This window comes from Phyllobates terribilis, unplaced genomic scaffold, assembly GCF_046119375.1.
Source record: "Phyllobates terribilis strain yellow unplaced genomic scaffold, ASM4611937v1 Scaffold_1__5_contigs__length_1240528914, whole genome shotgun sequence".
NCBI lineage: Eukaryota > Metazoa > Chordata > Amphibia > Anura > Dendrobatidae > Phyllobates > Phyllobates terribilis.
This window is the reverse complement of record NW_027362761.1, coordinates 404,210,713-404,231,499: the sequence shown is the minus strand read 5'-3', so window position 1 is coordinate 404,231,499 and position 20,787 is coordinate 404,210,713.

The window sequence follows — 20,787 nt, the reverse complement described above, 5'->3', positions numbered from 1 at the left end:
TCCATTTCTTGTGTTCTTTAGCCCAAACAACTCTCTTCTGCTTATTGCCTGTCCTTAGCAGTGGTTTCCTAGCAGCTATTTTACCATGAAGACCTGCTGCACAAAGTCTCCACTTAACAGTTGTTGTAGAGATGTGTCTGCCGCTAGAACTCTGTGTGGCATTGACCTGGTCTCTAATCTGAGCTGCTGGTAACCTGCGATTTATGAGGCTGGTGACTTGGATAAACTTATCCTCTGAAGCAGAGGTGACTCTTGGTCTTCCTTTCCTGGGGCGGTCCTCATGTGAGCCATTTTATTGTAGGGCTTGATGGTTTTTGCAACTGCACTTGGGGACACTTTCAAAGTTTTCCCAATTTTTCGCAGTGACTGACCTTCATTTCTTAAAGTAATGATGGCCACTCGTTTTTCTTTACTTATAATTTGTATTATGGCAAGAAAAAAGCAGCTAACAGTCTATTCAGTAGGACTATCAGTTGTGTATCCACCAGACTTCTGCACAACACAACTGATGGTCCCAACCCCATTTATAAGGCAAGAAATCCCACTTATTAAACCTGACATGGCACACCTGTGAAGTGAAAACCATTTCCGGTGACTACCTCTTGAAGCTCATCAAGAGAATGCCAAGAGTGTGCAAAGCAGTCATCAAAGCAAAAGGTGGCTACTTTGAAGAACCTAGAATATAAGACATATTTTCAGTTGTTTCACACTTTTTTTGTTAAGTATATAATTCCACATGTGTTAATTCATAGTTTTGATGCCTTCCGTGTGAATGTACAATTTTCATAGTGTAAGTCAGCGCTAGTCATCATACTGGGGGATACTCGCTGCACCAGGTCAAGTAAAGCACACATGTAATGTCTTTCAGGTTTTTCCACAATGCAGCAGTTTATTATTTATCATAAACCGCTTATCACACAGTCCAACTCAGTGGCTCGCCTGCATGCACATATAATATCCACGAGCCTCAAGTGGCAGACAGGCCCACTTGGCTCCAGTTACAGCCTTCAGCAAGGTAATAGCATAAATGTCTAAATTAAGCAGTGTTTTTACCTTTGCCGGGTAACAGCTGCTTCAGTCTGTTTGGTTTGCCACCACTGTGGCTTTGCGGCTTCCCAGATGGGGGTCTCTAGCCCTCGTTCCCTCAAAGGCTACTGGAATGTTTCACACACACATCCAGCATCTGCATTTCAGGCTCTTGTCTTTCAAGCCAGCTTTCCCTCCATGGCCACTGGCATCTACACACAGGATACAGCCTCGACCTTTCAGGCTTCCAGACTTCACCAGGCTTCACTCTAACGGTGTTCCACACGGGTACAGGCCTCATGCCTTTTCCACACACACCCCATTCAAGACTACCAGGGTTTATATATCCTGTAGTACACACCTACAGGACCTGAGCTGATGTCACAGTCATGTGTTCAGACCTTCTGTGTGCAAAGGACCTGAGTGATGTCACAGTCTTGTGACCAGTCACCTGAGGGGAAAGGTACATGGTCAGCCCAAAACACATCCTGGACCATACAGTAATGCCAAGCAAGCCGCTGCATTACATATCCCCCCCCTCTGTTCAAACTTGTGGGGTTGAACACATAGTATATACAATTACTTCATAACCCACAGTTCACACCGAGACCATGTACTTGACAATTGTGCTACACAGCCCCTGGAACATTAGTCAACGACATTAGCCCATTCCTTAGGGACCTACCATTTGTCACTGTCACTGACTTTGTCAAGTCACATTTCCGGGTCATAACCTTGTCAGACCTCCCCCGCTCCCAGCGGTCAGTCATAACCCTGTCTGGTCTTCCCCGCTCCCAGCGGTCCGTACAGCAGTGTGACTCACATGCCCTGTTATTTAAGGTCCGGTTCTCCTCCGTACTGTCCCGTACTCTATTGGGTCGTTTGTATGGGCCTCTCAAACCTGAATTACTGGAGGTCTCACTACCTCTAAACCCACGCCCACTACTCTCAGGACATCTTGAAAGTTCCCTAACTTCAGCTGTAGCTGTTCTGTTATTTAGGGGGCCCTTTCTCTGTCTGGTCTCACAATTTCTAGATGGCTGCCATCTTTTGCTGCTCAGGTGATGCTGCCTTTCCATTTGCAGTCTGGCGAGATTCAACTGTTCTACCTCTCGCAGGTAGGTCACTCGGTACTCTATCAGCATGCGTATATATGCAAGATTTTCTTCCTTTCCTACAGCGGAGAACAAGACCATGCCGTCTTCATCTGGTATCCATTCCTGACGATCACGTGGACTGCTTACTTTCCTCACACCAGACTTCTTGACCATCATCTGCATGGCCCGGCCATTTCTCCCAATGAGCTTTCTCACCAGAACATGAGGCACCCGGATGACCTCTTCCCACAGACTGTGAGCTTTTCTCATAAGCTCCACTTGTCTAAAGGCTTGTTCCGTCTTCAACCGGAGAAACCGCTTCGTGCGAATACATTGCCAGTGCATGTCACTTAGGATCGCCACCCTCTTCACTGTGACTTCGGTCGTGGACAGGACCAGCAGCTGTTTAGCTTCTGAGGTCGAGTACACCTTACACGGCCTTCTTAAACTCTTCATGCACGGACTCACTGGTGCATTCTTCCCTCAAATCCTCGGGTACATCTACGAGGCATTTGTAACGAGACGTTTCTGTCTCACCAGTGGTTTCCAGACAATCAACCAGCTCAGGTTTTAGGGACAGCTGACTTTCAGCTTCTTCACCCTGTATGCTTCCCCTGAGCTGACTCACAGCTGCAAATTCACGAATTTTCGTCCTGAACACTTCCTTTTCATATTTATCTTCTGTTAACACTCTCTTAGCTCTCCTCAGGTCCACCTTCTCATGGTACAAGGGAGTGAGTCAGGGCCGGATCCAGGTTTTTCTGAGCCCCGGGCGAAAGAGTCTCAGTGGGCCCCTTTAACACATACCACGATTCATGATGCAGAGATACGGGGGAGAAATATATATATATATATATATATATATATATATATATATATATATATATATATATATATATATATATATATATATAGTACAATGCAAAGATTTCACTTCTTACATTACATGAGTGATATCTATTGTAAATTCCACAATAGCTCAGAAACCGGTGAAACGCTCCACACAGAATACTGGCCCCCATATAAGGCTCCATACGGAATACTGGCCCCCATATAACCTTCATACGGAATACTGGCCCCCATATAAGGCCCCATACGGAATACTGGCCCCCATATAAGGCTCCATACGGAATACTGGCCCCATATAAGGCTCAATATGAAATACTGGCCCCCATATAAGGCCCCATACGGAATACTGGCCCCCATATAAGGCCCCATAAGGAATACTGGCCCCCATATAAGGCCCCATACGGAATACTGGCCCCCATATAAGGCTCCATGCGGAATACTGACCCCCATATAAGGCTCCATGCGGAATACTGGCCCCCATATAAGGCTCCATACGGAATACTGACCCCCATATAAGGCTCCATACGGAATACTGGCCCCCATATAAGGCCCCATACGGTATACTGGCCCCCATATAAGGCTCCATATGGAATACTGGCCCCCATATAAGGCTCTATACGGAATACTGGCCCCCATATAAGGCTCCATACGGAATACTGGCCCCCATATAAGGCTCCATACGGAATACTGGCCCCCATATAAGGCTCTATATGGAATACTGGCCCCCATATAAGGCCCCATACGGAATACTGGCCCCCATATAAGGCTCCATATGGAATACTGGCCTCCATATAAGGCTCCATACGGAATACTGGCCCCCATATAAGGCTCCATACAGAATACTGGCCCCCATATAACGCTCCATACAGGATACTGGTCCCCTTATAAAGCTCCATACAGGATACTGGCCCCTATATAACGCTCCATACAGGATACTGGTCCCCTTATAAAACTCCATACAGGATACTGGCCCCCATATAACGCTCCATACAGGATACCGATCCCCTTATAACGCTCCATACAGGATACCGGTTCCCTTATAACGCTCCATACAGGATTCTGGCCCCCATATAATGCTGCATGCAGGCTGTTACCCCCCACATAATGCCCCATACAGACTGTCCCCCCCTTATAATGCTCCATGCAGGCTGTTACCCCCCACATAATGCCCCATACAGGCCCCCCCCTTTTAATGCTCCATGCAGGCTGTTACCCCCCACATAATGCCCCATACAAGCTGCCCCCCCCCTTATAATGCCCCATGCAGGCTGTTCCCCACCTTATAATGCCCCATGCACGATGTCACCCCCCCCTCTTTATAATGCCCCATGCAGGATGCCCCCCCTCTTTACAATGCCCCATGCAGGATGTCCCCCCCTCTCTTTATAATGCCCCATGCAGGATGCCCCCCCCCTCTTTATAATGCCCCATGCAGGATGTCCCCCCCTCTCTTTATACTGCCCCATGCCTCCATACATTTAAAAAAAAAATCAAAAACTCACCTCCCTTCTGCTACCTGCTGCCCGCTGCTCGGGTCCGAACTCCAGCGTTGTCGGCGTCTTCCCGCTCAGCGCTCCCTGTGACGGCTCAGGGGAGGGCGAAGTGTAAAGACGTCACCGCGCCCTCTGACCTGAGACGTCACAGGGAGCGCAGAGCAGGAAGATAGCCGATCTGCGGAGGCATGGGGAGAGGTAAGTATCCAGCTGCCGGGGCCCTGAGCAAGCGGCGGAGAAGGGCGGGTGCTGACACCGCTTTCCTCCGCCCATAGCCCAGTGGGGTGCGCGACCGCCAGTGGGCCCCTCTGCCTGCTCAGGGCCCCGGCATTTGCCCGGGTGCGCAGGGTGCTGACGCCGGCCCTGGAGTGAGTGCAACTTGTTTTTCCTTTTTCTTCTCCGAGGAGGCCTCGTTCACTGAATGATACCTTGCCAGGAGACTTTTGAGCTTGAAATCTTCTTCCTCTAGCTCGGCTATTCGCGTCTCAGCAGCCCATCTCTGAAGCTCTTCCTGCTTCAGCTGCTCCTTTAACAATAGAGTTCTCTCAGACCTCTCTGTCTCCAATGCACCCACTCGGCTCTCGACAGCCAGTCTCTGAAGCTTCTCTTGCTTCCATTGGGCTTGTAGCGACTCCTTGAGCTCCTTGATCTCGGCTCCTACATCCACCGAATCATCCGAGCTCGTATTATTCAAGGAGGTATTTGCTTCATACCTCCCATCTCCAGTGGCCAACTCCTGGCCCTGGTCTGTAGCTTCTCCGGTAGACTCCTCCATCTTTTTCCGCTCAGCTTCCATCTTGCTGATTCTTTCCTTAAGGCACGACTCTGCCCTCTGGAGATTATCACAGAACGTCTGCAGCTCCTTCAGCTGAGCTTCCAGACCTAGGGTCTTTCTGCGGAGATCACCATTTTCATCACGGGTGTCCTGCAGAGTGGTCTCAGCCACTTGGCGCATGTGCTCTGCATCCGCCTTATCATCCTCTAGTTTTTCCTTAACCTTGAGGAGATCCTCATTGTCTCTCTTGATTTGTTGCAGTTCCCTATTGAACTTTTCATGCCTCTTTTCTGCCTCACGATCGTGACCAGACACTTCATCTTTTATTGCCTCTTTCAGGGCGGATAGCTCCCGGTCTCGCTGGTACAGAGAGTCCACCAGCCACTCCTTCTCCTGCATTAGAGGCTTTCCTTGGTCCTGGAATTGCTGCAGCTCCCTGATGAGTTCACCATATTCCTTTTTGGAGTCACACAGCTCCCGGTTGAACTGTTCGCGCAGTCGTTCTAGGTTTTGTTCACGCCCAGAAACTTCATCCTGCAGCGCCTCTTTGAGGGCAGACAGCTCTAACTGTACCAGAGAGAAGCGACCTTTCACCTCGCATAACTCATCTTCACACTTCGCTTAGTCAATCTCTAATTGAAAAACCTCCTCCTTGATTTTGTAGAACGCTTCCTTCCATTGGTTAACCTCCTCGTCGCGTCCCTCCAGGTCTCGCTGCCAGTTCCTCACAACCTGGTATATTTTCGGCTGTTCAGACTCCAGGTTCAGCTGGTCTGTGGACACGTTCTCCAGGTTTTTCCTAAGTTGCTGCATGTCACTCTGACACTGCTGCCTGATAGGCTCCAGCTCTTGGTCAGGACTGGCCGCCTCCTCTTTCAGGGCTGTCAGATCCTTCAGACTCAGTACTGTACCGGAGATTGCTATTGGCAACGTCACCTCCTCTTCTGCCTCTAAAGGAGGATCCACACTTGAAACAAAGGCACACAGAACTACATTTTCTTTATTTTCACTTGCAGCAAAGACTACAGGAGCAACCTTTTGTAGCCCTTGCGCCGTCGACGACGAGAGGAGGACTCTCTCCCCTCGTCTAGCCCCTCCTGACTGACCTCTCTTTCTACTTTTGTAGTGTCACCGTCAGTTGTGGGGTCTGCGTCACTCCCTATGGTGACGTGGACCAAAACGTCACCTCCCACCTTGACATCACCCCCTTCTACTGGAGCTACTCCATTATCAACGGTCACATTGTCATTTTTAGGCGGTACCAACCCACCACCAGTAAATTTTTTTGATTTTCTATACTCCACGCTGTTTTGAACAACTGCCCCTTTTTTAGACTCCGCCCCCTTTTCAACAACTACACTGGCAGGGGAATTTTTACAAGAAAAATCAACAATAGTCTTAGGACTCAGTTCACAACAGCTCTTACCACCTCCCCGGGCACTCTGGAACAACAATGGCGCCCCCGGAGAGTTCATGGAATGGTCTCCTGCCGCCATTCCATACGGTGCCCACCGCTCCTGCGGTTCCTGCACCATGTCCAGTAGAAGTTTCCCAAATACCTGCTCCAGTCCCAACCGGCACATTAATTGCTCAATAGCTTCATTCACTTTTGCTGCTCCATTCACAGGCATCGCGGTACACTATTCACACTTGACACTTCACCGCTTTCCCCAGAAAAATTTTCGTGGCCCCGCCGAGCCACAGCAAACCAGGTTTGAGTGCGAGGACAATTTTCGTAACCCCTGCCGAGTTACTGCATGATGCTTTAATCTTCGTGACCCCGCCGAGCCACAGCAAAACTAGGTTTGAGTGCAACGACAATCTTCGCAACCCCACCGAGTTGCAGCCAGATGCTTTAATCTTCGTGACCCCGCCGAGCCACAGCAAGATGCTTGCATCGACACTCGTCGTTTAATGCCGTTACCTCTAGCAACCGGGCTGCGGTTGCCCCTAGCAACCTGGCTGCAGCTGCCCCTAGCAACCGGGCTGCAATTGCCCGCATTCTCCAACCACATGTAAGGCAGCGCTAGTCATTATACTGGGGGATACTCGCTGCACCGGGTCAAGTAAAGCACACATGCAATGTATTTCCGGTTTTTCTACAATGCAGCAGTTTATTATTTATCATAAACCGCTTATCCCACAGTCCAACTCAGTGGCTCGCCGGCATGCACATATAATATCCACGAGCCTCAAGTGGCAGACAAGCCCACTTGGCTCCAGTTACAACCTTCAGCAAAGTAATAGCATAAATGTCCAAACTAAGCAGTGTTTTTACCTTTGCCGGGTTACAGCTGCTTCAGTCCGTTTGGTTTGCCACCACTGTGGCTTTGCGGCTTTCCAGATGGTGGTCTCTAGCCCTCGTTCCCTCAAAGGCTACTGGAATGTTTCACACACACATCCAGCATCTGCCTTTCAGGCTCTTGTCTTTCAAGCCGGCTTTCCCTCCAAGGCCACTGGCATCTACACACAGGATCCAGCCTCGACATTTCAGGCAGACAGACTTCACCAGGCTTCACTCTAACGGTGTTCCACATGGGTACAGGCCTCATGCCTTTTCCACACACACCCCATTCAAGACTACCAGGGTTTATATATCCTGTAGTACACACCAACAGGACCTGAGCTGATGTCACAGTCATGTGTTCAGACCTTCTGTGTGCAAAAGACCTGTGTGATGTCACAGTCATGTGACCAGTCACCGGAGGGGGAAGGTACATGGTCAGCCCAAAACACATCCTGGACCATACAGTAATGCCAAGCAAGCTGCTGCATTACAATAGTAATGAAAATATAGAAAAATCTTTAAATGAGAAAGTGCGTCCAAACTTTTGGTCTGTACTGTATATATATATATATATATATATATATATATATATATATATACATATACATATATATATATATGTAGGTGCATCTCACAAAATTAGAATATCATCAAAAAGTTAATTTATTTCAGTACTTCAATACAAAAAGTGAAACATTTTTAAAGTGAGTCATTACAAGCAGAGTGATCTATTTCAAGTGTTTATTTCTGTTAATGTTGTTGATTATGGCTTACAGCCAACAAAAACACAAAAGTCATTAACTCAGTGAATTAGAAAAATTAACAAAAAACACCTGCAAAGGCTTCCTAAGCACTTAAAAAGGCCCCTTAGCCTGTTTAGGTAGGTTCCACAATCATGGGGAAACTGCTGAATTGGCAGATGTCCAGAAGGCAGTCATTGACACACTCAACAAGGTCCCAGAGTTCCAATTTTCATTTGGAAATCAAGGTTGCTAAGTGGTCCAAGGTGTTGTTTTCAGATGAAAGTAAATTTAGCATTTCATTTGGAATTCAAGGTCCCAGAGACTGGAGGAAGAGTGGAGAGGCACACAATCCAAGCTTCTTGAAGTCTAGTGTGAAGTTTCCACAAACAGTGATGGTTTGGGGAGCCATGTCATCTGCTGGCGTAGGTCCTTTGTGTTTTATCAAGACCAAAGTCAGCGCAGCCATCTACCAGGAAATTTTAGAGCACTTCTTGCTTCCCTCTGCCGACTAGCTTTTTGGAGATGGAAATTACATTCTCCAGCAGGACTTGGCACCTGTCCACACTGCCAAAAGTACCAATACCTGGTTTAGAATCAACAGTATCACTGTGCTTTATTGACCCGCAAACTCGCCTGACCTTATCCCCATCTATGGGGTATTGTCAAGAGGAAGATGAGAGACACCAGACCCAACAATGCAGACGAGCTGAAGGCTTCTATCAAAGCAACCTAGGCCTCCATAACACCTCAACAGTGCCACAGGCTGATCGCCTCCATGCCACGCCGCATTGATGCAGTAATTGATGCAAAAGGAGCCCCGACCTAGTATTGAGTACATTTACTGAATATACATTTCAGTATGCCAACATTTCGGATTTGAAAAACATTTTTCAAGCTGTTGTAATAAAGTATTCTAATTTACTGTGATAATGACTTTTGTGTTTTCATTAACAGAAATAAACACTTGAAATAGATGACTCTGTTTGCAATGACTCTATATAATATATGAGTTTCACTTTTTGAATTGAAGAACTGAAATAAATTAACTTTTTGATGATATTCTAATTTTGTGAGATGCACCTGTATATATTTATACTGGGTGGTCCAAAAGTAGGTGGACAGAAGGTGTAATAAGGTTATGAAGGGGGAGATTTATCAAACATGGTGTAAAGTGAAACTGGCTCAGTTGCCCTTAGCAACCAATTAGATTCCACTTTTCATTCCTCACAAAGTATATAGTCGAAAATCAAAAAGTGTCAGTGATTTGAAAAATTACATACGAGATGCATTTCAAGAAATTAATACCCAAAGAGACTTGTGCAAAAAAGTTTGTCGAAGCGTAAGAGGCAGACTTCAAAGCTGTGCAAATTGTAATGGAAAACAGTTTGAGCACCTGCGTTGATAAAATTTAAGAGCTTTTGTATTATTGTTCAGAATAAAATTTCATTGTCAGTGTTATGCTTGTGTTAGTGAATATAATTGTATATATAAATCAAAATAAATGTTATTATTTTCTGGCCACCTACTTTTGGACCACCCTGTGTATGTATATATATATATATATATATATATATATATATATATATATATATATATATATGTATATATATATATATAATATATATATGTATATCAGAGCTAGGCAGGCAGGCAGTGTATGTGGCAGACTGCAATGTTTAATACAGCACAGGAGGATCCATTCCAGTTCTGTCTGCTGCTGCTGTTAGATATTTCTACAAATAGCCCCAGGTATCAGGGGCCAGGGATAATTACTATTTTGATATTAATCCTGATTATTTGCTTAAAAAGCAATACAGAAAACAGAGTATTCTGCTACATTTGCTTGTTGACAGAGCAGAATACAGCCAGATTCTTTCCATATTACAGCGATTAAAAACAGAAATTTGTAGTGAACGTGGAAAATATTGGCCCCCATTTAAATTTTGTTGCAGTGTGTTAGTGAAGTTATTGAAAACAGGTCGCTGTGAAAAATAGTAACCTTAAGGCTAGCTATGTAAAACTGTGGTTTTCCATCACACGTATAACATATAAGTTCGCTCCAAATTCAGCCATTTCTGCCCTCCATGTAAATTTTGTTGCAGTGTGTTAGTGAAGTTATTGACAGCAGGTCGCTATGAAAAATAGTAACCTACAGGTTAGCTATTTAAAACTGTGGTTTCCCGTCACACGTATCACATATAAGTTCACTCCAAATTCAGCTATTTCTGCCCTCCATTTAAATTTTGTTGCAGTGTGTTAGTGAAGGTATTGACAACAGGTCATTGTGAAAAATAGTAACCTAGAGGTCAGCTATTTAAAACTGTGGTTTTCCGTCACACTTATCACATATAAGTTCGTTCCAAATTCAGCCATTTCTGGCTTTCATGTAAATTTTGTTGCAGTGTGTTAGCAAAGATATTGACACCTGGTCGCTGTTAAAAATCGTAACCTTCAGGCCAGCTATTTAAAACTGTGGTTTTCTGTCACACGTATCACATATCACTGCGGTTCAAATCCAGCCATTTGTTTTGAACGTGAAAAATATTGTCCTCCATTTAAAATGGGCAAGGCGCATGGCAAGGGATGGGGAAGTGGACGTGATGGTAATGGTGCATGCAGAGGATGAGGCCGAGGTCATTGGCAAGCTAAAATTGTGCCACAACAAACACCCACACCTTCCTGTCCAAATTAATGGGGGACAGCAGAACACCACTATTGAACACAGAGCAGTGTGAAAAGGTTATTGGTTGGATAGCAGATAATGCTTCAAGTCACTTAGTCACCACCACAACCACCCTGTCTTCCACACGGTCAAGTCTCAGTAGCCGTGAGTCTGGACTGCATATTCCTCACTCTGATCCTGCTTTCTCCCACCATGCCGAGTGCCCGGAGACAACTGATCCCACATTTGGACACTCTGAAGAGCTGTTCACTTTTCCATTTATAGATTCGGGTCTCTCGCCCAGTCTACTTGAAGCGGGGCAAGAGGAGATTGCAGGTAACGATGCCCAAATATTTGAGCAGCCGCTGTCACACGAAGGTGACAGTGGGAAACTGTCACGAGAGGTGGATAATGATGAGACACAATTGCCAGAAAGTCAGGAGGAGGACCAGGGTGCAGAAGTGGAAGATGAGGTGGTGGATGTTGAAGTCACTGACCCAACCTGGCATGGTGACGTGCAGAGCAAGGATAGCAGCACACAGGGGGAGGGAGGCAGAGCACCACAACAAGCAAGAACAAGCAGTGTGGTGGCCACAGACAGAAGGCGGGCAACTGTTTCCCATAACAAAAACACGACGGAAGATGCCAGTACGACTGTTAAGTCTTCCTGTGTCTGGTTGATTTTTAAAGACTCAATAAGGCCAATAACCCCAAAAAGACCATTTACACCATCTGCCAGGCCAGCATCAGCAGGGGTAGTAAAACTAGCAACATGACCATCACCAGCATGATCAGGCAAATGGCAGCAAAGCTTCCGACTAAGTGGGCTGAACCTCAGGGTCCAGCAACAGCGTCTGCGGGTGACACCAATGCTTGTTCCACTGTTGTGCATGCATGCCAATCCCCTGTCCATGGTGCATGCCAAGATGCCTCCTGCCCTGCACCTGTCATTGAATATTCTCAACTAGCACCATCAGCAAGCACGTCCACGTCCTTGTCCCAGCACAGCGTTCAGTTACCCCTACCCCAGTCCTTGGAACGCAAGCGCAAATAAGCAGCTAACGCCCCACAGGTCACACTACTAAATACTCACATTTCACGACTGCTTGCACTCGAAATGTTGCCTTTTAGGCTCGTGGAGACGAAAGCTTTCCGCAAGCCGATAACGGCAGCCGTGCCTCAGTATTCGGTCCCCAGCCGCCACCATTTCTCCTGGTGTGCCGTCCCCGCATTACACAAGCACGTGTCCCACATTAGCCGTGCCCTCAACAATGTAGTTAGTAGGAAAGTCCACCTAACCACGGACACGTGGACAAGTGCTTGTGGGCAGCTGGACAAGTGGCATGAATTGGCTCTCTACTCTTTAGAGGTCCTGGCATGCCCTGCCGCTAGCATTTTGTCACAGCGGGTTTTTATTGCCACCGGTGGAATTATAACCTATAGGTGCATCCGACAGTCAACTGAAAATACTGACAGGCTGACTCTTATAAAAATGAACAAGGGCTGGATTGGGCCAGACTTCTCAAAACCACCGAATGATAGCAGTGTAACATAAACTCAAATACAGTGTCTTTTTTTGGGGACGTCTAACTTTATTCCTATGCACCTCTATCTTCACACCCAAAAATGGGTATACGCTTCCTGATTTTGTCTATTTGCTCTTGTCCTCCTTTTCCGCATCCTCATCCTCCACCACCCTATCACCACCAAATGTAACATATCAACATATCTACGTCTCTTGCAAGGGGCATTGGCGTTCCTCCAAATTTTTGGCAGCCGCTGCTTCACTGCCTAGGCAAACACTATGGGAGACCCACTTCCTAATAATGGGAACATTTTTTTAGGAGGCTCTCTGACCTCTACATCTGTTGCAAGGGGCATTGGAGTGACTCCAAATTTTTGGCAGCCATTGCAGTCACTGCATATGCAATAACAGTATAGGAGACCCACTCATTAATAATGGGAACAACAAACTATAGCCGGCTGATGGCTCTCTAACAATAGTGAGGGCCGACTGCTGGCCCTTTAAGAATAGTAAGGGGCGCCTGATGACCCTATAAAAATAGGCTTTGTGACTTTCAGAATCCCTCCATTAAAAATGAAACAGGATGTGTCTGATGATGTGTCAAACACCACATGGCCAGATAAGGTTGTAAAATGTTAAAATTAAATTTCCGGTGAATGCATTTGTCCTAAAAAATAACGTAAAAAAGAAAGAAAAAAAAACACAGTAGGATCTTTCCTTGGTATAAAAAACAGAATTGCCAATGTAACAACAATGTAATCACATTGTTCAGCTCATGCACCTCCTTCTGCAGTTCGGCCTCCATCTCCAAAATGACCACATCAGTCACAAAGCACTGCAGCACTGCCTTGGCCAAACGGCAACAGGTTGTGCTGAAGATAACATGATTAATGCTTAGGTGACAAAATGCCTACCGCTGCAGAGTTGTTGAATGCTGTAACACAGCAGCCTGATCTGGGGCTCTCACTGCTGAACATACAGGTAGGCATGGTCATGTGTGACTATGGGCCGAACCTGGTGACTGAAAAATGACAGCCGGAGTAGATATGGCTTCCCAAAAGTCAGTCCTTTCACCGAGCGAAAAAATATGGCTGTGGTGAATTACAGCTCACCGACAAGCTGTGGACTGGCTCTTTACTGTCCTTGGCCACATTCACGTGTCCACGTGTCTGTGGTTAGGAGGTCCTTCCCAGTAAGTGCCCTGGGAAGGGCACGGGTAATGTTGTGGGACCCATGCTTGTGGAAGGCGGAGACGACACCAGGAGAAATAGTGGCTTCTGGGGACTGAGTATGGACACCCGGCGGCCACTGCCATGAGATTGTGGACAGCTTCCACCTCCACGAGCCTAAAATGCCACATTTCAAGTGCAAGCAGCTTTAGAGGACTTCCTGGAAGAAATGACAGATGGAGTAGATATGGTTCCCACGTCTTTTCACCAAGCTAAAGAATATGGCTATGGTGAAATACAACTCTCAGCAAAAAAAGCTGTGGACTGGCTCAGTACCATCCCTGGCCACATTCACTTGACCACGTGTTTGTTATTAGGTGGTCATTCTCAGTAAGTCCACTGGGGAGGGCACGGGTAATGTTGTGGGACCCATGCTCGTGGAAAACGGAGATGACACCCGGAGAAATAGTGGCGGCTGGGACTGAGTATGGACACCCGGCCACCGGCGCCATGAGGTTGTGGACAGCTTCCGCCTCCACGAGCCTAAAAGGCCACATTTCAAGTGCAAGCAGCTTTAGAGGACTTCCTGAGACAAATGACAGCTGGAGTAGATACGGTTTCCCAAGTCTTTTCACCAAGCTAAAGAATATGGCAGTGGTGAAATACAACTCTCAACTAGTACCCTAGCATTTTAGTGCTCACTAGTGATGAGCGAGCACTAAAATGCCCGGGTGCTCAATGCTCGGGTCGAGCACATTGGAATACTCGGGTGCTCGACCCGAGCAACGAGCCCAATGCAAGTCTTTGGGAAACTCGAGCATTTTTCAGGCGGCTCCCCACGGCGGTCTGCAGAGGGCCTAAAAATTGCTCAAACCGATTGGAACAGTGCTCAAATGACAAGGGAACAGCAAGATGAAGAACCCTGGAAGCATTTCTAACTCCCAGGTCACTTCTGTCAACAACATTGTCAGAGGTATTTTGCCACTTTTACGGACTCACAATAAAACATAACAAAACCAAAATGGAATTTCCAGGGAAATATGTTAAGGAACATCCTTTCCAGGGAAATGACTTGTATATAAAGAAAAATATAACCCCAAAAAAATGCTCCTCCACACCTTGGGCTATGTTCACATGTAGTGGTTTTGATGCGTTTTCTCACTTTTGCATTGCTTTTCAATCGTGACAAATGCATTCACCAAGAAATGTAATTTTAACATTTTACAACCGTATCTGCCCTTGTGGTGTGTAAGATATCATCAGACACATCGTGTTTCATTTATGAAGGAGGGACTCTGAGAGTCACAAAGCCTATTTTTATCGGGCCTTTACTATTCTTAAAGGGCCAGCAGTCGGCCCTCGCTATTCTTAGAGAGCCATCAGCCGGCTATGTTTTATTGTTCCCATTACTAAAGAGTGGGTCTCCTATACTGTTATTGCATATGCAGTGAGTGCCAGGGCTGCCCAAAATTTGGACGCACCCCAATACCACTTTGATGAGACTTAGAGGAGGGCCTCCTGAAAACAATATTCCCATTACAGGGAAGAGTGCCAGGGAGGCTAGTCCTGATCTGGCATACCCCAATAAGTTTTCAAAGTTGGCAGATGAGGGGAGTGACGGTACAGGGGTAGCACTGCTGCAACAAGGCATGTCCCCTGAAAGCCAGAGGAGTGTCAGCTCCAGTATAGAGGGAAATAGGAGAGCAGGGCAGGCCAGGCAGGTGCTGGTAGTGGGGGACTCAATTATTAGAGGAACAGATAGGGCTATCTGTTAAAAAGACAGGGATCGTCGAACAGTGTGCTGCCTACCTGGCGCTCGAGTCCGGCACATCGCTGATTGGGTTGACAGATTACTGGGAGGGGCTGGTGAGGACCCAGCGGTCATGGTGCACATTGGCACAAATGACAAAGTTAGAGGTAGGTGGAAGGTCCTTAAAGATGATTTCAGGGAATTAGGCTGCAAGCTGAAAGCAAGGACCTCCAAGGTGGTATTCTCTGAAATATTACCGGTACCACGTGCCACGCCAGAGAGGCAATGGGAGATTAGGGAGATAAATAAGTGGCTCAAGAACTGGTGTAGGAAGGAGGGATTTGGGTTCCTGGAGAACTGGGCCGACTTCTCAGTTGGCTACAGACTCTATGCTACTGACCGGCTGCACCTCAATGGGGAGGGTGCAGCTGTGCTGGGGGAGAAAATGGCTAGAAGGTTGGAGGAGTGTTTAAACTAGGGATTAGGGGGGAGGGTATTCATTTTATAGGTGGGGAAGATAGTGCAGATAGTGACCTGGGCACAAATAATGAAATTGGGGGTGGGGTTAGAACAATCAATAAAGTAAGGAATAGAGGTACAGAGAGATACATAAAGTGCATGTACACTAATTCCAGAAGCCTCACCAACAAAATGGAGGAATTAGAATTAATTTTGTGGGAAAATAATTATGACATGGTAGAGATATCTGAGACGTGGCTGGATGAGAGCCATGACTGGGCAGTTAATTTACAGGGCTATAGTCTGTTCAGAAATGACCGTACAAACAAGCGAGGGGGGGGATGTGTTTATATGTAAAATCATCCTTAAAACCCGTCTTGCGGGAGGATATATGTGAATCTAATGAAAATGTAGAGTCCCTGTGGGTGGAGATAAGGGGAGGGGGAAAAAATAATAAATTACTGATAGGGGTTTGTTATAAGTCTCCAAAAATAATGGAAGTAGCGGAGAATATCCTCGTAAAGCAAATAGATGAAGCAGCGACTCAAGGAGAAGTCATTATTATGGGAGACTTCAACTACCCTGAAATACATTGGGGGACAGAAACATGTAGTTCAAGCAAAGGTGATAGGTTTTTGACTACTATGAGAGACAATTACCTTTCACAACTGGTTCAGGACCCAACAAGAAGGGGGGCACTGCTAGACCCAATATTAACCAATAGGCCAAACCGCATATCAAATATACGAGTTGGGGGTCACTTAGGTAATAGTGATCACAAAATAATATGTTTTCATGTAATCTTTAATAAGATGTGTAGTAGAGGGGTTACAAGGACACTAAACTTCAGGAAGGCAAATTTACAACGGTTGAGAGATGATCTTAGTGCAATAAACTGGGACGATATCCTAAGACATAAAGCTACACAAAGCAAATGGGAGACATTTATTAACATCCTGAATAGGACCTGTGCACAATATATACCATTTGGCAATAAACATGCTAGAAATAGGAGGAAACCACTATGGCTAAATAGAGCTGTAAGGGACGCAATAAGTGACAAAAAGAAAGCATTTAGAGAACTAAAGCTAGTAGGAAATGATGAGGCATTAAATAAATATAGAAAATTAAATAAATATGTAAAAAACAAATCAAGTCAGCAAAGATTGAGGCAGAGAGAATCATTGCCAGAGAAAGTAAAAATAACCCCAAAATATTCTTTAACTACATAAATAGTAAAAAACTAAAAAATGATAGTGTTGGCCCCCTTAAAAATAGTCTGGGTGAAATGGTGGATGAGGATGAGGAAAAAGCCAATATGCTAAATGATTTTTTTTCTACCGTATTTACACAAGAAAATCGCATGACAGAAAACATGATTAGTGATAACAAAAATTTTCCATTAAATGTCACTTGCTTAACCCAGCAGGAAGTACGGCGGCGGCTAAAAATCACTAAAGTTGACAAATCCCCGGGCCCGGATGGGATACACCCACGAGTACTGCAGGAATTAAGTAACGTCATAGATAGACCATTATTTTTAATCTTTAAAGATTCCATAATAACAGGGCCTGTACCACACGACTGGCGTATAGCAAATGTGGTGCCAATATTCAAAAGGGGGACAAAAACTGAACTTGGAAATTATAGGCCAGTAAGCTTAACCTCTACTGTGGGTAAAATCCTGGAGGGTTTCCAAAGAGATGCTAAGAGAGTATCTGAAGAAGAATAACCTCATGACCCAATATCAACATGGGTTTACGAGGGACTGTTCCTGTCAGACTAATCTGATCAGTTTTTATGAGGAGGCAAGTTCTGGACTGGACCAAGGAAATGCAGTGGATGTTGTGTATATGGACTTTTCAAAAGCTTTTGATACGGTTCCACACAAAAGGTTGATACATAAAATGGGAACAATGGGGATAGGGGAAAATATATGTATGTGGGTTAAGAATTGGCTCAGTGATAGGAAACAAAGGGTGGTAATTAATGGAAAACACTCAGACTGGGTCTCAGTTAACAGTGGGGTACCACAGGGGTCAGTATTGCGTCCCCTTCTTTTTAACATATTTATTAATGACCTTGTAGGGGGCATACAGAGTAATATTTCAATATTTGCAGATGACACTAAACTCTGCAGGGTAATCAATACAGAGGAGGACAATTTTATATTACAGAAGGATGTATGTAAACTAGAAGCTTGGGCTGATAAATGGCAAATGAGCTTTAATGGGGATAAATGTAAGGTAATGCACTTGGGCAGAGGAAATACAATGTATAATTATATGCGTAATTGTAAAACACTGGGCAAAACTGTAACTGAAAAAGACCTGGGTGTATTGGTGGACGACAAGCTCACGTTTAGTGGCCAGTGTCAGGCAGCTGCTGCAAAGGCAAATAAAATAATGGGATGCATTAAAGAGGCATAGATGCTCATGAGGAGAACATAATTTTACCTCTATACAAGTCATTAGTGCGACCACACTTAGAATACTGTGTACAGTTTTGGTCTCCGGTGTATAAGAAAGACATAGCTGAACTAGAAAGGGTACAGAGAAGAGCGACCAAGGTTATTAGAGGACTGGGGGGTCTGCAATACCAAGACAGGTTATTACACTTGGGGTTATTTACTGTGGAAAAAAGAAGGCTTAGGGGAGATCTTATTACTATGTACAAGTATATGAGGGGACAGTACAAAGACCTTTCTACTGATCTTTTTACTCTGAGGCCAGAGACGGGGACAAGGGGGCATCTTCTACGTCTGGAGGAAAGAAGGTTTAATCATAATCATAGACAGGGATTCTTTACTGTAAGAGCAGTGAGACTATGGAACTCTCTGCTGCATGATGTTGTAATGAGTGATTTACTATTAAAATTTAAGAAGGGCATGGATGCCTTTCTTGAAAAGTATAATATTACAGGTTATATATACTAGATTCCCTGATAGCTCGTTGGATCCAGGGAACTAGTCTGATTGTCGTATGGAGTCGGGAAGGAATTTTTTCCCCAATGTGGAGCTTAGTGTTTGCCACATGGTGTTTTTTGCCTTCCTCTGGATCAACATGTTAGGCTATGGGTTGAACTAGATGGACTTAGTCTTCCATCAACCTTAAAAACTATGTTACTATGTTACTATTATTAGGAAGTAGGTCTCCCATTGTGTTTGCCTATGCAGTGAATGCAAGGGTTGCCAAAAATTTGGAGGCACTCCAATGCCACTTGGAAGAGACTGGGAGGTCAGAGGGCCTCCTGAAAACAATGTTCCAATTATTAGGAAGTACGTCTCCCATTTTGTTTGCCTATGCAGTGAATGTAAGTGATGACAAAAATTGGGAGGCACCTATACTTGTAATGCCCATGCACTAAGTATATGGGTTGACAAACATTTACCCCTGGGGGATATACATGAACATACTGTATAAAAATTTTTTTTTTTTACGTGCATCATAAACACCCTTTAAAAAAATTATGTGGGTGTTGCATCATGGACCACTGTCACCCTGGTGATATGGTGGTGGAGGATGAGGAGAAGGAGGAGGACAAGAGCAAATAGCCAAAATCAGAAAGCATATACCCATGTCTGTGTATGAAAAGGTGCATGGGAATACACCTACAAAGAAAAGACACTGGATTTGAGTTTATGTTATGCTGCTATCATTCGGTGGTGTTGAGAAGTCTGGCCCAATCCAGCCCTTGTTCATTTTTATAAAAGTCAGCCTGTCAGCATTTTCAGTTGACAGGCGGATGCGCTTATCAGTTATAATTCCACCAGCGGCACTAAAAACCCGCTCTGATAAAACGCTGGCGGCAGGGCAGGCCAGGACCTCCAAGGCTTAGAGAGCCAGCTCAGTCCACGTATCCAGCTTGGATACCCAATAATTATAAGGCACAGATGAATCACAAAGGACGTTGGTACGGTCGGCAAGTTACTGCCTCAGCATGTTCCCAAACTTTGCACTCCCTGTGATAGCACCCCACGCCTCAGGGTGTGTGTGATGGGAGGGGCTGAGAAAACTCTCCCAGAACTTTGACAGTGTTCTCCTGCCTCTGCTGGATTAAAGTTGTGTCTCTCTCGCCTGTACTCCTTAATTGTCCAACGAAGTATGCCCTCTGCCGCCAGTGTTTTCAGATTGGAATTTTTTAATAGTTCCGCAACAAGGGCCTTCTGGTACAGCCCCATTTTTGTAGACCTGTCCACCTCAGGAATAAGAGATATAAAGTTCTCCTTGTAGTGTGGGTCTAGAAGTGTCACCAACTAGTAATGTCTGTCACCCAAAATTTTGAGAATACGAGGGTCATGGGAAAGGTAGCGTAACATAAACTCAGCCATGCGTGCCAGACTACTAACGGGCAAGACTTCCATGTCCTCACCAAGAGGATGACTGACCATGCTCTCCTCCTCCTCTATGTCCTCTGGCCATCCACGCTGAACAGACGGTATGACAGCTGTGCAGGTAGTACCGTCTATAGCGCATGAAACTAGCTCCTGTCCTTCCTCCTCCTCTTCTTCCTTATTGTCACCCAATCCATGTTGGGATGAGATGAGGCTGGGCTGTGTCTAATCACCCTGTATGGTTCCTTGCTCCATCTCATTGTGCTCCGCCTGCAATGCATCCGCTTTGATTGTGAGCAGAGAGCGTTTTAGAAGACAGAGAAGCAGGATAGTTACGCTAATTATGGCAACATCACCGCTCATCATCTTGGTGGCTGTTATGCACACGCCCGGACAGACTGGCGTGTGCGTGTTTAGTGATCCCACTGGACCATGAACCGGAGAGTGCCTGGAGAGGCGTATCTAAGTATCTACCCTATCCGGCCAAGGTCGCACGACGGCTAACGACGCCTGTGCACCAGAGAGGAGCCGAGCAGGGGGACCAGGTGCTACTCCAGGTCAGACCCCGGACACGGCTGTTGACCCACACCGGAGAATACAGGAACAGGCAGGTTAGGCT